This window comes from Dipteris shenzhenensis, chromosome 30 (genome assembly GCF_047967505.1).
Source record: "Dipteris shenzhenensis isolate YYH24624 ecotype China chromosome 30, Dip_SZ_1.0, whole genome shotgun sequence".
In the NCBI taxonomy this organism is placed as follows: Eukaryota; Viridiplantae; Streptophyta; class Polypodiopsida; order Gleicheniales; family Dipteridaceae; genus Dipteris; species Dipteris shenzhenensis.
In genome coordinates this window covers 26581118-26597462 of record NC_141625.1, presented here as the reverse complement: position 1 = coordinate 26597462, position 16345 = coordinate 26581118, and positions in this window count along the sequence as shown.

The following is a 16345-nucleotide window of genomic DNA, read 5'->3' as shown; positions in this document are numbered from 1 at the left end:
TGGCAAGGAGCTGTTGTTCAAGATGAAGAGAATTGCTTGCTCAAAATGGGAAGGATGTAGGAAATGCATGACGGAAGCCCGAGTGAAGGTAGTCGGTAGAGAGCGGCCATGGTAAAGGAGGAGGAGATGGCTCTGTCTAGTTATTCGACTTGATAAGAATTCCCTTAGTGTTCTCCTTTTCGATTCAAGCAGAATTATTTTTTTGAAAAACACGTACATGCTTGCAATGCAACTTGGTGAAAAGATATGATGAAGAGTCACTGTATACTTCTCCCCTAGAGATCATTCTAGTCTTGGTCTACCGGCTTTTCCTGTTTACAAAGCATAGACAACGCTCCATCGTCTATTCTAAGCATTGTGAGAGGCAAAATTTTGTAAATGGGGCATCCATTTCTCTGTTTGGGAAAGCACAAATAAACACGGGACACGGTTTGCTTTAGCATAGTTCATGGAGGAAGAGAAATTAAATGCAGAGGTTGAAGAACCAAAGGGCTTAATGGCTCTAAGATCTGTAGGGGTGCAAGAATAATTCAAAGCACAGTGACCGATCAAGAAAAGAACGTCAAAAATCACAATTGGGCTGCCTTTTTATCTACAATTGTTGTTTTACACTCCAAGATTGACGCTTCAGCCTGCAAGAAACATTAATCAACAAAAGAGGACAACATCAATGAGGTCGATATGTGATGTGCAACCCTGTGATAATGAAGATTCTTGTTTGAGAAGACTCAAAGAAGCAACTTGTTCCACTAGAGCCCAAGAGCTTGGGGGTAGCCAAGCCATTGCATATTTGTGACACACAATCTGAGTATGAGAGAAGCTGGCCTGTGATTTTAGCGATGAGATATTTGTCATCCCAAAGGATCTCAAATGTCATCAAAGGATTTTCATCAGATTCCATTTCTTCTGGTGGCGCATCGGAGTTTTGGAGCAAATCTGTTTCGACTTCCATTCAATTCTGGTTTGAGGGGTACCTTCACATTGAGGCAGATGGAGAATCTCCAATGACCTTAAGAGATCCGATTTCAAAGTACAGAGAATCGTGATAAGGAAAGATGTTGTCAAAGTTCTGCAGTCTATGGATAGTTCTGAACAAACAGTTTCATCAATCGCAGTTTCTTGAATTTGGTAATATGGCATGATCCGGCAGCACCTATTTGATCTGACTCTGAATTCTGGTTGGTTCGAACGACTCACCAATTTACAACATACAATGTCGCATGACTATCTCCCTCAACGCAACTTTGAAATGGACATTGCAAAATAGTTGGTCGCTTGGACAGCCAAGTTCGTGATCAAAAGACTGCAAAAAGCTGTTATTTCAAGGTTCAAGATGAAGAAATTGATCTTTGAAAGTGATGGATGAGTTCCAAGGAGAAATCTCAGTCTTGTTGTAGCAAAATCAAGCGATTGCAATAGAAGGAAGGTGGTTATGAGGCAATTGATGATCTTGCCCATAGTCCAATTTTAGCATGAAGAATTACAGTCTTGCTCTAGTTCTATCTATTGCTCTCATGGCTCAAAAGCATCCCGAATCTGTTGCTTGAGAGGTCGCAAGAAGTGGTGTTGGTTCAAATCTGGTTCTCTCCAACCCTTCTTGATGGAAGCATGGAAAAGGACGATTGTCATGGAGAGCGAATTAACACCATAATCTTCTCGGTGGTCTACTCTATCCAGACAAAAAGATTGTTCTTTGCTACAACAAATGCCATTGTCATGAATTCCGAGACAAAGAATTGAAGATAAGCCAAGAGGTGCCCACAAATTTCAGTTTCACATACGAATCATCTGTAAATTTCGGTTTCAACTTGAGCAGGCAACCGATGAGTGAAGTTGCAATGATTGCAAGATGTAAATGTGGTTATAGATGGAGCCTAAAGCAACTACAACGATTGTGGCAATGGAGCAAAAGAGATATTTCTGTCTACAATGGCTTTATGGTTCATTGGTATCAGAATCACCTTAGTCTTTGTGAAAGACATCTGAGTAAATTACATTTCACAAATATGATTCCGCATAATGGTTGATTTTCATGGGGAGGCCAGACTCTCTTGATTATTTTCGACAGACATTGTTGTGGATAGTATTGCAAAATCATTCAAAAGAGGAGTATAGTCTGCGTAGTACAGCAACAGTCTATGTTGTGTTGGAGATTTCCAAAGCTCAGTCTAGTTCTAGAGCAATTGAGGCATGCAATGTATGGAGCAAATTGCAAGCAAAGTAGCAACAGTCCAACCAGACTTCAGTTGGAAGCAAGAAGAAGCATATTTTCTTTATAAAAAAATGCGCCATTTCTTGCAGAAGAAATCCGGGCTGAGTTGATAGTCATTTTTGTCAACTATTTCAGACTGAAATCTTTGCCATTGATCCATCATCCAGAGGAGAAGCTAGCCTTGGAGGGTGTTGCTGAAGCATCATCCATGCTTGTTTAGAAGCAACCTACAAAGCCATGAAGCATGGTAAGCAGAAATCGTCCAGCACTATAAAGAAAGCAGTGAACCCCGGCTAGTTCTGCATAAAAGAAAGCCACAAGCATGAAAGAGGACTTGGCTTGTTCCTGTGATGATTTGGCTAGCAAAGGAGAGATTGTAGCTCTAGGTAAATTTAGCCAGCCATGAAGAAAGATAACATAAATAAATCTAGAAGTATGCCCCAATAGAAGACCAATAAAGTGGAGCAAAATTTCCCCAAGGTTCATAGAAGACAATCAAGTAAAGTTCATATTGCAAAATTCTAAATCCCTAACAGTTTGAAGCATAAGCTTGCAACAACCTAGTAGAGATCACAGCCATGGGTGTAAGCATGTGGAGCAGCAAAGTTTGCATCAAGCAATAATGAAGGACTACCATTCAACAAGATTGAATCTTGAAACTATTGGCTCGTGACAAGCAGATAGCTTGCTATGAAGATTGTAGCTTTTGCTAGATGATTTGAAGTGTAAGTTGAGGTTCTGACATCAACTCAGGAGCAAAGGGAGTACATCAATTCAAAGTCTGATCTATTTTTATTCTAATCAATTGACAAAATTTGATCTTTGGGTTACAATATGAAGTGCAAATAGTCTGAACAAGTTGAAGCAACATCGAAGGTACAATTATCTCAATTGTTTTCTGATTTTTGATCATGGCAAAGTCTAAGAAGAAGAGTCGCAGCAAGCAATGTCATTTATGTGGAAGTGTTGATCATAGTTCGAAAGATTGCTATATGTATTTGTGCAAGCATTGCAAGCAATATGGACATTAGAGGAAGTATTGCACTGATCTTTTGGAGCAAAAGTTCTATAAAATATTTCCAGCTTTATGTGAAGAAAAAGCAATCTGAAAAGTCACAAAGCTCTTGGATAAGCTTTTAGAATATTCAGTTTTGCTTGATAATGCAAAGGATTGGTATGCCAAATTTTATAAAGATGATTGCAGATCTTTTCGATATATTGCTAATATCTTGGAACTTCAAGAAAGAGTTCAGATTTTGCAGTCCGAATATTCTCATGAGGAAGATGATGATTTTGATTCCAATTTAGATTTTGAAGATGATTCCAAAGATGAGCAAGGTATTTGCTGTGTTTATCTAGATGTTTCAGTTTCTAATCAAATTACAGATGTGTCAAATCAGATCAGATCAAAAAGTCATTCCAAACAGTCCGAAAGCAGTTTCAGGCATTCCGAAAACAAGTATGGACAGCCAAAGAAGTCAAGTATGTGTGAGGATTATCCAATGCCAATCAGTTCTAGGGGGAGGCCTCTACATATTCCGAGACAAGAGTTTTTGTAGGCTACTCGAGATGTTCGCCTTTGTATTTTATGGGATATGATGCAGCCCGTGCCCTTTACTCTGGATCTTGATTTGGGATTCGCTCATCCGATGCGCATCAGGCTGCATTTTGCCTCTTTTCCTACATCATGTTATCAGTGCCGACAGGTTTGTCATCTTGCACGTGCTTGCCCTTCAACTTCCATGACCACTCCTCACGTTCCTTCTTCAACTGTAAAGTTTACTCTTCCTTCTCCTTCGGTTTCTGCTAAGGCTTTACAGGATAAGCCTTCTTTTACTGCTTCGAAGCATTACTGGAGGAAGGTAGAAAAATCACAGATTAATCTTCCTCTTGCTAAAGAAGTTCAGGATCCGGCTCCCCTTGAGCATCATCAGCCTCAACACACACACACACACACACACACACACATACACACACACACACACACACGCATGCATGCACGCACGCATGCACACACACACACAAAGCTTTTAGGCTTCATAGAGGCATCCTCTATTGGTCTATAAGACACATTTTTTTTGGGGAAAAATTATAAACTAATTATTTTAACTAAAAATAAGATGCGGTGTACACAGTGCTAGAGTTGGCATGCAGATTTGATGTCTTTGGGGTACAATACACCTTTCCTTCCCCCTTCCTACTTCCAAGTCTTTATAGTCCTCATTTTGGACTTAGAATTCCATAAGAATTTCAAGGACTTGACCTTAATACTTGTTGGAATTTGAAAATTTCCCAAGACTCGAACCCACCAATTTATTTTTAGGTTCAATCTAAAAGAAATTAGCAGACCCTATTCATGATGTAAACATCACATGAATCCCAGACCATGCGGTTAGTAGAGTGAAGAGCTTGGTGCAGTACCAAGGTTCAAACCACCCCCATACATAGTTGTCCACTAATTTCCAAGGTAAGCTATAGTGCATATCATCATTATGTGAGTGTAAATACAGAGCTACCATTTTATAGCAACATGCTAGGGCTGGGAACCCATAAAGTATAATGTCATCCATGCGAGGTCATACAAAACGAATAAATAGAACCATGCATGAATAAGTATGTTCACATTCCATTGGTATAGAATGGATATATCGCTCCGATCAAGCAAATAAGAATACGTCGATGACGCTCCAACATCCGCAACACATGTCGGTGTAGAGTCCTCAAAGAAATCATTTATTTGTCTTTGAAAAATCTGAATTAAATTCCATTCATCAAACCACCACTGAAAATCTGAATTCTGAATTTCATTGATTTCAATGACTGAATTCTGATTTCGAAATGAAATCCACCACATTCGAACATTCTGAATTTTAGACTGAATTATCGGGACTGTTTGAACAACATATGTTGAATTAAAGAACACAAAAATTACTACTTTTCTATCATTTAGACTTTTTGAAATTCCTCTCTTTGAAATCAGATTGATAATCGAACTTTTGGATTGTCTAAAACATGCCAAAACTGCTTTTTGTTGTCGGACATACTTCCAAACTATTTGCTGAATTCCTATTTGCTATTTTTCATGATTCCAAGCTTTCATTTGCTGTATATTTTGACCTTGAACACTTGCCAAGTGTCTGCATATTTGTGGTATGAAGTAAAGGTGATTTTGGAACTCCTCCGGTCTCTTTTGGCTCCTTTTTGGGCTCTTTTGGATCTGGTTTGGGCTCTTCCATTTACCCTCATCTTTCACCTTTTGCATTTCTTCCTCATCAACATCAACATCAACATCAACATTCTCATTTATTGATTTTGTTTTTGTTTCATTTGCATTTGATTTTCCACATTATGCTCCTGCACTCGCATCTTGCCAAAGGCTGAAAACTGTACCATCATTCAAATCTGAATGTAAACCAAATTCTGATTGCATAATATCATCTTTTGCATCATAGACTTCATCCTCAAACTCAGTAAAAGCATCATAAAACATTTAATATATATCATCCTTCAAAGCTTAAATTTTCCTGTTTGGGAAACCACTTCAAGGAGTGATCCCCTTTGGAACATCGTCCTTACCATTCTCTTCACCCAATGATTGAACTGAACTTATTTGCATTTTGAAATCTTGAAAGAGTTGGTCTTAAGACATCTTCATCTGACTTCTTTTCTTTGTTTACCTCCCCCTCAATTGCATCATCACTTTGCCATGCATTGTCACTTGTGGACTGCAGAAAATCAACTTTCTTGCTGAAAAAACACACTCGAATGAATGGGTTAGACTTATCCAAATCAAAAACTGCTTTAGGTGGGTATAAACCATATACATGACTAACTCTCAGCCATCTAATATCAGTTAAATCCGTCCATTTGACCTGATTTTGAAGCTCCTCAAAACTACCAACCGGTAGACTACATTGTTGCTCCCAACTAGGTCTGCATTTTGGCATAGACTGAAACACACCCAATTGATATTCAAAATACGATTCAAGTTTATGAGATTTCTTTCCATACATTTGTCTTGGAATACATAATACGACTTGAGAAGAATCCATCTTTAGGTCACTCAAAATGAAAGCTGAATTTGCCTCTTGACATAGACATGGACTGCATGATTCCTGACTTTCTTACATAGTGTGTGTATCCATTAAAGCATGAACCTGATTAGAGACATCATCTTCATCTTCAAGAGAAAGTAGGAATTGATCCACCACTTCATCCTCTTCATTCATACGCTTATCATTGAAGCATAACACCTCATCCATGACATCATGTTGTTGTACGTTAGGATTCTTTTGCTTCAGCTCAACCTTATTAGCTACTTGACAATTTGCAAATAAAGTCATTAGCATCATGCATTGTGCCATACCTCTTATGGATTCAAGTACATCAGCATCTTGCAAACAATCGGGTCTTCTTAGTGTGAGGTTTAGGGATAGAGAGGGCTCCTCTTGGCTTCTTTAGCTCTTGGGCTGCTCTTCTTCTTCTCCTCCTTGCATCACTACCTTCTCAACTCCTTCCGGTTGTCTTTGTGCTTGAACAAATCCTTCCAACAAGTCATCCTCAAAGGACAATAGAAATTGCTGAATAACTGCACCTTCCTGACACATATGCTCATCAATAGGAACATCAGCCTCAAACACATCATGAGATGAACCATTATCTTCAACATTAGCATCAAACCTTTGGTACTCTTTTATCTTGTTTATCCATTTGCTCATTGAACACAGAAAAAACATTCAAACTTGAGCTTTCTGCATACTCCTCTCTTAGATATGCTCAATGCCCCACTCTCCTGGTAACCACCAGTGGTCCAAGGTACTCAAGTTGTAAGGCCCCCATGTGAGGAGAAGCCATGTGTGAGCCCGGGACACTGGATGGATCCTGACTTGCATGTCAGATTAGGTCTATCAATGAGACCGCTGATGGTAGAAAGGTGACTGTATGGGAGCCCCTTGCTCTCACTGGGGTCTAGAGGCCAGCTGGCCCCTAACTGAGGGGTCCCAAGGGGACCAGCGGCCCCCTTGATGGGGGTTCGGGGGCAAGAGCCCTCGAGGCGACGGTATAGAAAATATTCCCTGAATATTCCACGGACGACTAGTCGGTTCCATCAACTAGGTTGACTGGTCAGCTCTACCAACTAGATTGACTGGTCAGCCCTAGCGACTGTGTTGATCCGACTACTGCCCTCATAGCTATAAAGAGGCGATCTTCCCAGTCCATTGTATCAGATCAGATCATATCAAATCAGAGATCTTCCAACTAGTAGCTCTTCACCTAATATCTGTCTAGATCGCCATCTAAGCTCCACTGTGGGAGCGCACGGGTGGATGGAGCCATCATCTATACTACATCAGTATTGAAGGAGCTAGATCAACATCTGTATCCTCCGACGAAAGAGCTGCATTTGATAAAGCAGGATTCAGCATTCCAGCTTCACTTTGAGGATCAACCTGAGAAAGAGCATGTGCAGCATCCTGTATGATCCCCTTTGCAAGGGGCACATCCATATCTAGAGGAGAAGGCTACTTTAATACATTCCTATACCATACCTTAGCCTCTAATTATGTGCTCATGGCACCACAACTCTCAACACCTCCCCTTGGTGCCATGATCCTTTGGCTACTGCAAGGTGGTCAGATGTGAGTTACATTCCATCACCTCCCCTTAGTGCATGCATTGCTACTTAAGGTGGTCAAGTGTGGCTTTTACATGTCAATAGCTCCCTTGAGTGCTTTCATAGCTACTCTCAGGTGGTCAGGCTTGATTTACAAAACATATGGGCTGAAGGTGGAAAGGATTTTAATTTTCAATGCTTGATATCGATGGCGTTCTCATCTTTACTCGATGTAGCTTGATGCATGATGCTTTGTTCTTCCATGTGCCTTAATGCTTTATGTGTGGATGCCATGTTTTGTGTTATGGTCATCTCATGCACTTGTACTTTTGGCATGCTCATGACACACATTGCATTCATGCTTTGATTTTCCTTTTGTTGCAAAGGTCTTACCAATTGATTTCTTTCAATATTGGCAGTGTCTAATTGCTAACAATAATTTTGATTTGACAAGCGTGTAGAGCTCAAAAAGGCTATCACTTTTCCTTTTTGGAGCATGTGCAAATTCCTCCTGGATTGCAAGTTACGCCTTATCGAAGTTTTTTTTTTGTTTGTGAAGAAGAGGGGCCTTTGATGGTGTGGCTTGCCTATTAACATGCTGCACTCGCACTATGCTTAGCAAGACGTTACTGTGCTTGGGTGGCACTCTGACTGTGCATGCTGATGTGGCACTCTACCATGTGTTAGTCTTTTGAGCCAATTGAGTTAACCCAAGGTTATCAAACTTAACTATGGTTCAAGTAACTGAACTACCTTTAACCATGGTTAAGTTTTATCTTTGCCACATGTCCTAAGGTTTAGGAAGACTTCTCTGCTGCAGTGATGATGGTGGCATGGCGCTATGAGGATGGTGACACGGTGCTTTGCAGGCGAGGCGCTGAGGAGCGTGAGGGTCATCGTCATTTCGAGGGTGCATGGTTGGTTTTGTTTCCTCATACGGACTATCGAAGGCAATCGGGTCTCTGAGGAAGTGCCAGAAGCTTGTCTGGAGTCGCTGGAGAGGAGCGTTGGCTTTGGTGTAGAATTGAAGAGCCAGGAGCTAAAATTGCTCTGGAGCTTCTACCGTGAACGGTCTGCCATTTTGGAGATGCACGACTTTGGTTGCTGGAGAGCGTTGAGGATGCTGCTGCCTGGAGCCCTGGTTGTTGGATTCGGACCTTGCTGTGTGGCCATCGTGATATGAGCCGCCATTAATGGAGTGCAATTCGATGGAGATCTAGCGCTGCGTAGTCGTTGCAAGAGCTTGGAGTTAGAGGAGAGTGTTTGTGGCACTATAGATGGCTGGCGGTAGGCTTTGGTTGTCGCTGAGGGCCGTTGTAGGAGGCAAGGAGGCTTGGAACTGCTGGGGCTCTGGGAGTTGCAGGTCGCTTGCTGGGGCTCTGGGAGCTGGAGGTGATGGCTAGAGCTTCCTAGTCGGGCGTTGAGAGCATGGGAGATATGGAATCACTTCACTTGAAATCTGGGGCTGCTGAGGAGCTGTGAAGATGGAAGTCGACTGTGGAACTGGTTGGCTAGCCATTTTTGACCGTTGGAGTAGGCGATGTGTATGTAGTGGCCTTCACTTCCTATAAGCGTGTCGACGAACTCAAATGTTAAGCTCGACTCATGCCATTTACCTTTTCACCATCCTCGCCCTGCTCGTTGGCTTTAGCGTGGAGGTCGGCACCCTCTCATTGCAGCACGGGAAGGCCGTCGTTTTGAACCTTTTCGAGGTGTTTAGATGGTCGCCTTGAAGTAAGCCTTCTTGAGATCACTTAGCTTGTCTTTGATGAAGATATGGCAGTTGTGAAGCTTGCCCATGAGCCAATAGTTGAGGTTGTAGAGTATGTTGTAAGTCTAGAGCTGCTGTCTCGCGTTGTTGCACTTGGACTACCAATGCTATACTTTGAGATGCCATCAATGAGCAGGAGATGTTTCTGAGAGAAACCGTATGATGCATATTGACCTCCAAACAAGAAAACACAGAAATGCCTCAACCTTTTCCTAAGATGTGTTGGAGATGCTTTGCTTGCATAAGTACAAGGAGAAATACATATGTGCAATGGTAGCACAATTTTTTGTAGTCTTTCTTTCTTTGTAGTATCTTTTCTTCATAGGAGAAGTCAAGAGAAGTCGACTCCGTGGGCAAATTTCAATCCATAAGGGATAATCTATTTCTCTATACAAAACAAGCATGATAAAATGAATTAACACACACTAACCTATCTACCTAGGCTTTATAACAACCATAGCTCTGATACGATGACAAAGAGATAGGATGTGATTGCCACTAAGCCTAATGCACACAAGATCAATGGAAGAACTAAGGAGGCTCAAAGCACACTAAATAAGACATGAGAGGGAGATAGCAAATCTATATCTCTTGCAATGTGCTTGTGTTCTCAACAATACATGATAGGCCTCTTATATAGAGAGTGCCCTTTGAATAGTCAACCATGTGGGATCCTCTCATCCACATCTCTCCTTGTGGATATCCTCAATCCACATCTCCACATCATGTAGTCCACATCCTAGGGTGGCTACTTTAATACATTCCTATACCATACCTTAGCCTCTAATTATGTGCTCATGGCACCACAACTCTCAACAACCTTCACAATGAACCAGACCAACGACCCTAGAAACTTCTACTTGACACAGCAATTTTTGACACTGCTATACCTCCTTCAATAAACAACCTTCCATATTACTTGCACTTGTGAACCAAAAACACCAGTAAACTTTTGATGGAAATAAAGGCACGTATAGAGTCAACAGAAGAAAAGAATTACGCGAGCAGGAAGTGCTTGAGGGGAAAATGACACACGATGATGAGTAAACAACAACCATAAGGTTAAATTCTCTGACAATGCTCGTAGAGCCAAGGCAAAAGGGATCTGCAACAATGACTCTAGTAAGGTAGCACATACAAGAAACAATCTCAAACAAAGAAGAATACGAGAGTCAAAACATCAACATGAACACCCCATCCATAGATATCTTGAGCCTCCAATCCATTATGGCCATGTAGAAGCCCACAAAACCTCCACACAACAAGCCAAGAACCACTCTAGCAAAGGGGAGTAAGAGATACTAGAGGAAGAAGTAATAGACTTCTCAAAAATTCCAAAGCAAAATAAAAGGCTAGGCATGCTCTAGAAAATCAAGGACCTATCTTGGCAATCATTAAATAACCTATTGACTTAGCGCGGCTCAAGATACGAGCATCATTAAGATCCCAACAAAATTTTCAGTCATAGACATCCTTATGCAATCCTACTCGGCCAACCATACACATAGAAATCCACCAACAATATGAGCCTACTAACAAGAATAAAGCACTTTGCTAAATTACAGGAATCTAAAGAAAATTTAAGAAATTAAAAGAAATCATAAGACGAATGAAGAAACTGCCAAAACCTATAACATGAGACTCTTGTAAAACATTAAAATTAAAACACTCAAGCTTTGATAATGATTCCTAGGCTTAGCAAAAAATGCTATCAGTAATACTCTTTGAATAGTATTAGCCGGAAAAGAAATCAGGACCATAGGCTAGAGGCTAAGCATGGCGACACTCGAGAGCCATAGAGGAAAGGAGAACGTGAGGGCAAAACGTTATCATGGGAGGGGAAAAGGAATTAGAAGGGGAGGGAATGAAGAGGGAGACTATGACACAAGGGGAAAGGGAGAGGGGGAAGAGAAGCATGTACATGATGGGAGGAGGAATGTAAAGATGGAGACATCAAGGGAAGAGGACCATGCTTTATTTTGAAAGGAAGGGAAGGGAGAAATCAAAGTACTAGCTAGGTGGCTTTACAAGAATGAGCGTGTCCCATCAAGGAATAGCCCCCTCCTTTTATAGCCAAGAGAGGGGGTCTCTCCCAATAAATGCATCCTTCCACATGCATGGTGTGTGTGGAAACGTCTCCCATGTGGGCTAGGCGGTTATGCACTCTCAATTGTGTGCGACAACCCTTTGCCTCATTTTTCCACATAAATCAAGCCCCATATCTCAAGTCTATGATACTCCCTTGGTCTCTTCCCAATTTTATAATACGTTCAAACATCTAGGAGGACAAGTGTAGGGTTGGCACAAGGAATCTTGCCACCTCATCCTACTTTCCCCATTATTTAACTTGCATCCTTGGACTATCTATACCTCCCCCACATGGGCCTATCCTATATGGAGGGAATAACCTAATATAATATCCCTCTCCACCTATTTTATATTACTTCTCCCATGGACTTTGAGACATATCTCACTAAATGCAGCTTAGGTGAAGGGGTGGCACATGGAGGAGCCATGCCACCTTACATTTTATAATATTACTACCATGGATCACACCTTATGGGTCCTCTTACGTGGAAGGGTGGCACATGGTCATGCCCTGCCACCTCATATTTTATTATACTATTGCCACACATACAAGCATACACACATATTAATGCCTTTTTCCTTAGACAAATTTATCCAGGCAGGGAATGCACATCATTTCCATGCCTGGGTCCATCACGCACAAAGAAGGGCTTGAGATAACGCTTATTGATCACCTTCCTACCATATGGCTCATGCAGCTCCTGAACTTCTACAGACCCATTGCTACGTTCCTTGATGACTTTGTATGGACCGGTCCACATTGGCAAAAACTTCTTATCCATTTGGTGGTCCAATATGTTATCAAAGCATAGCACAACATCCCCCTCAGCAAAGTGTCTTTCCCATCCCTTGCGAATCTTAGCGTCCAAGCGGGCCTTTTGTCAATTCTTTTGAATCTCTGTTTGATGTAGGGTAAGGCGTCGGGTTTCATCTAGCTTCTCAAGTTGCACCAATCGGGCCTCTACATGTTCATCTTCTGTCATCCTCTGTTCTTGTGCCAATCTCAAAGCTGGAATGTTTATCTCTAGTGGTAAAATGGCCTCAGTACCATATACCAACTCAAAAGGAGTGTGACTTGTAGATGTTTTATGAGTGATGTTGTAAGCCCATACGGCTTCTGTGACCTTCTGATCCCACTGGCTCCTATTCCTTGTGGCCATTTTTCCCATGGTTTTACAAAGGAGGCCATTGGTCCGCTCCGTTTGACCCATGGATGCTGGATAATAGATGCTAGAAGTGCGATGATCAATACCCATGCGATCCATGAGTAACTCCACTGCTTCATTTAAGAATGGACTCCCATGGTCAAAGACTATTTCCATGGGTGTCCCAAACCTTGTGCAGATACGTTCAAATATGAAATTTGAAACTACCTTACCATTTGCAGCGGGGAGGGTGATAGCTTCAGCCCACTTAGTGACATACTGAGTGGCTACCAAAAGATACTTCTTTTTGCGGGCAGTCATGGGCAAGGGCCCGACAAAATCTATTCCCCACTTCTGAAATGGATAGATGGACATCACTGGGTGATGTTGCCCAGGACACAAATCCTTCCTACCAAAGAATTGGCATGGTTCATAGGTTTTGCAATACAAAGTGACATCCTTGAACAAGGTCGGCCAATAGTATCCAGCATGTAAAATCTTCTTAGCTGTATAGTCACTGGCATAGTGGCCTCCACAAAATCCATCATGATAATGCTTCAATACCTTAGGTACTTCATCTACATCAATGGCCCGTCTTAGTATCCCATCCATGTCTTGATGGTACAACACCCCATCAAAGAGGGTGTAGTTCCTACTATCTCTGCGGATCTTCTTTCTCTCATAGCTAGTACTTTCTGGAGGAAAAGAGAAAGCTGTCAGAAGCCTGTAGATACCGCCATACCATGGATCCCCCACTTCTATGGCTGCTACAAGGGTTACATCGAGGCACTCCTCTATATCAATCAAAGCATTCTTCAAGTTGGAACAACCCCCTTTTACAATTTTTTGAAAGAAAAATCATAGTCTTATAGAACTGCCAACCATTTGGCCAACCGGCCCATGGGGTTTGGTGATTGAAGAACTTGCTTTGCAAGACCATTGCTAGAGATTATAATGAAGGACTTTCCAGCCACATAATGCTTAAATTTCTCAATGCAAAAAACCAAAGACAAGGCATGCTTGTCAGCCTCTGAGTAGCGTCATTTGGTGTCGAGCAATTGTCGAGAAGCAAAGCGAACGGGATACATGAACCGATCCTCCCCTTGCTGGAGAAGAATACCTGCCAGAGTGTGCTCACCAAAACCCAGGATTGATATAGAAAGTCTTTGACCAATCTAGATTACGTAGAATGGGTTTTGAAAATGTGTGCAAACCCATGATCACAATCCTCATCCCAAGAGAAATCAACCCCATCTTTTAATAGCATAGTAATGGGTCGTGCCAAAGCAGCATATTAATCAATGAAGCGGTGATAATATCCTACTAGATTGACAAATGAGCGTACCTGACATTTGGTTGTTGGCGGGGAGAGCTTGAGGATGGCTTCTACCTTCTCGGGGTCAGGCTTGACACCCTCGGATGAGACAATATGTCCCAGTAACCTCCCTTGAGTGGCTCCAATGGTGCATTTCTCTAGGTTGAGACTACCATTCGCATCATTGACCCTTTGGAAGGCCAACTTAACCTTCATGACGTGCTCCTTATGTGACGAGAATATAAAAAAATCATCTAAAAACACCTCCAAGAAATCCCCCAAATAAGGAGCAAACACCATTTGCATAAATCTTTGAAAGGTAGCAGGAGCATTGGTGAGGCCAAATGGCATTACTTTGAATGCAAATGTCCCCCAGGGTGTGGCAAATGTGGTTTTAAGCACATCTTCTTCAGCAATTCAGATTTGATAAAACCCAGAGTAACCATCACAAAAAGTATACATCTCATGACCACTTACCTTCTCAAGAATGAGGTCTTGAAAGGGAAGAGGATGATGGTCCCTCTTGGTGGCTGCATTGAGTTTCTTATAGTTGATGCAGACCCGCCACTTGTTTTTCTTTGGGGTGACTACCACTGGAGAAACCCATTCAGTATTGTGAGCTGGAACAATAAACCCAGCTTCTACAAGATTCTACAACTCCGAGCACAAAGCATCGGTCTGTAGGGGCCCTGATCTCTGATACTTCTGAGCCACAGGCTTCGCATCAGGCTTCAGCTCTATCTTGTGCTCTATGGCAGTCACATGGCGAAGGTGGTGGTAGCTAGTTGCAAAGAGGTCAGGGAAATCTTTGAACATTTCTAGGAACTCGTCTTTCTCACTTGGAGTGAGGTCTGGGGAAAGCATAGATTCAAGCTGTTGAGGACTAGCTATTACCTTTTCTATAGGTGGCGGGGTCGGAGACACCCCCATCATGTAAACTTCCTCCTCTAAGAACTCCTCCCCCCGTCTGATTCTTCCATTGATTCAGACACCGAGGATGAGAGAGTATCACTATCTTGCTCCTCTTCTTCTTCTGGTTCCGTGGCACCTGGTTGCACTGGGATCTTCTCCTTAGAAGCACCAAAAGACATGTGTCCTGTATTCCAATAGCTGATTGCATCACTCTTTCTCAACCATAGCCTCCCAAGTATGGCTGGGTAACTCCTACCTGTATCTTCAATGTCCACTACATAGAAATTGACGGTGGTGGTCAACCCATTGACAATGATGGGCAAATCCCCAATGACTCCCAGGGTGGCGAGTCGTTGACCATCTGCTACCTTGATTTGAGTGGAGGAACGCCTTGTACATTTCAAATTTAATTTCTTCATGATTCGGGCCACCATGATATTACATGTAGCTCCCCCATCAACACACATATGTTTGACATGGCAATTATCTATGATGACATCGACTGTATGTGGGTGCCGATCAATTTCTTCAGAGATAGAAGATACCTCTCTTACCTTTCCCTTTTTCTTGTTCCTCCTTGTTGAGAGCCCTTGCTGCACCTCACGTCTCACCTTAGGGCTTAATGCTATTAGTTGAGGGAGCGTGATGCTCATAGAACGATGAGCAAGGTCTTGAACGACCGAATAGTCTTCTTGCCCCGAGCCGATGGGAAAATCCGAGGGCGACCACTTACTCCTGCGAGATCTTTTAGTCTTCTCTATTGGTGGGTCTGCCATCTCAGCATCTGAGGGCTCTGAGAAGGACACCTTCTTCCTGGGGCGGCCTGGTCCACGGTTTGGAGAGGGGTCCGAGGTGGTACGACTTCTTTTCCCGAGGTCAAGGATCTCTACATCAAAATCCTTAGTGCCAGATTCACTTAGAAGATTCACCTTTGGAATATTGGGGCATTCCGTGCGATAATGACCTTTCTGGTGGCAGTCGTAGCATACAACATAAGCTCGGTCTCTTGGAGGGTGGTTGGCTTGATTTCTGATGCCCACCATCTCAAGCCAAAGATCATTCAGGGCCTTGGCTAGGTCATTAACTCTAGGTTCTTTTGTAGGAGGGGCCTCTTTAGCTGGAGGGGCCGAGGGAGTAGAAAGGAGGGGGGCTCGTGGGTGAGGCTGGGGAAATCTTCGAGGCGGAGTGTGAGAATATACACCTTGTTGAGGGTAAGCATCTAAGGGAGGACCATACATTTGAGGTGGAGGTGGTGGATACATCCCTGATGAGGGGTGGGGGTATGCCC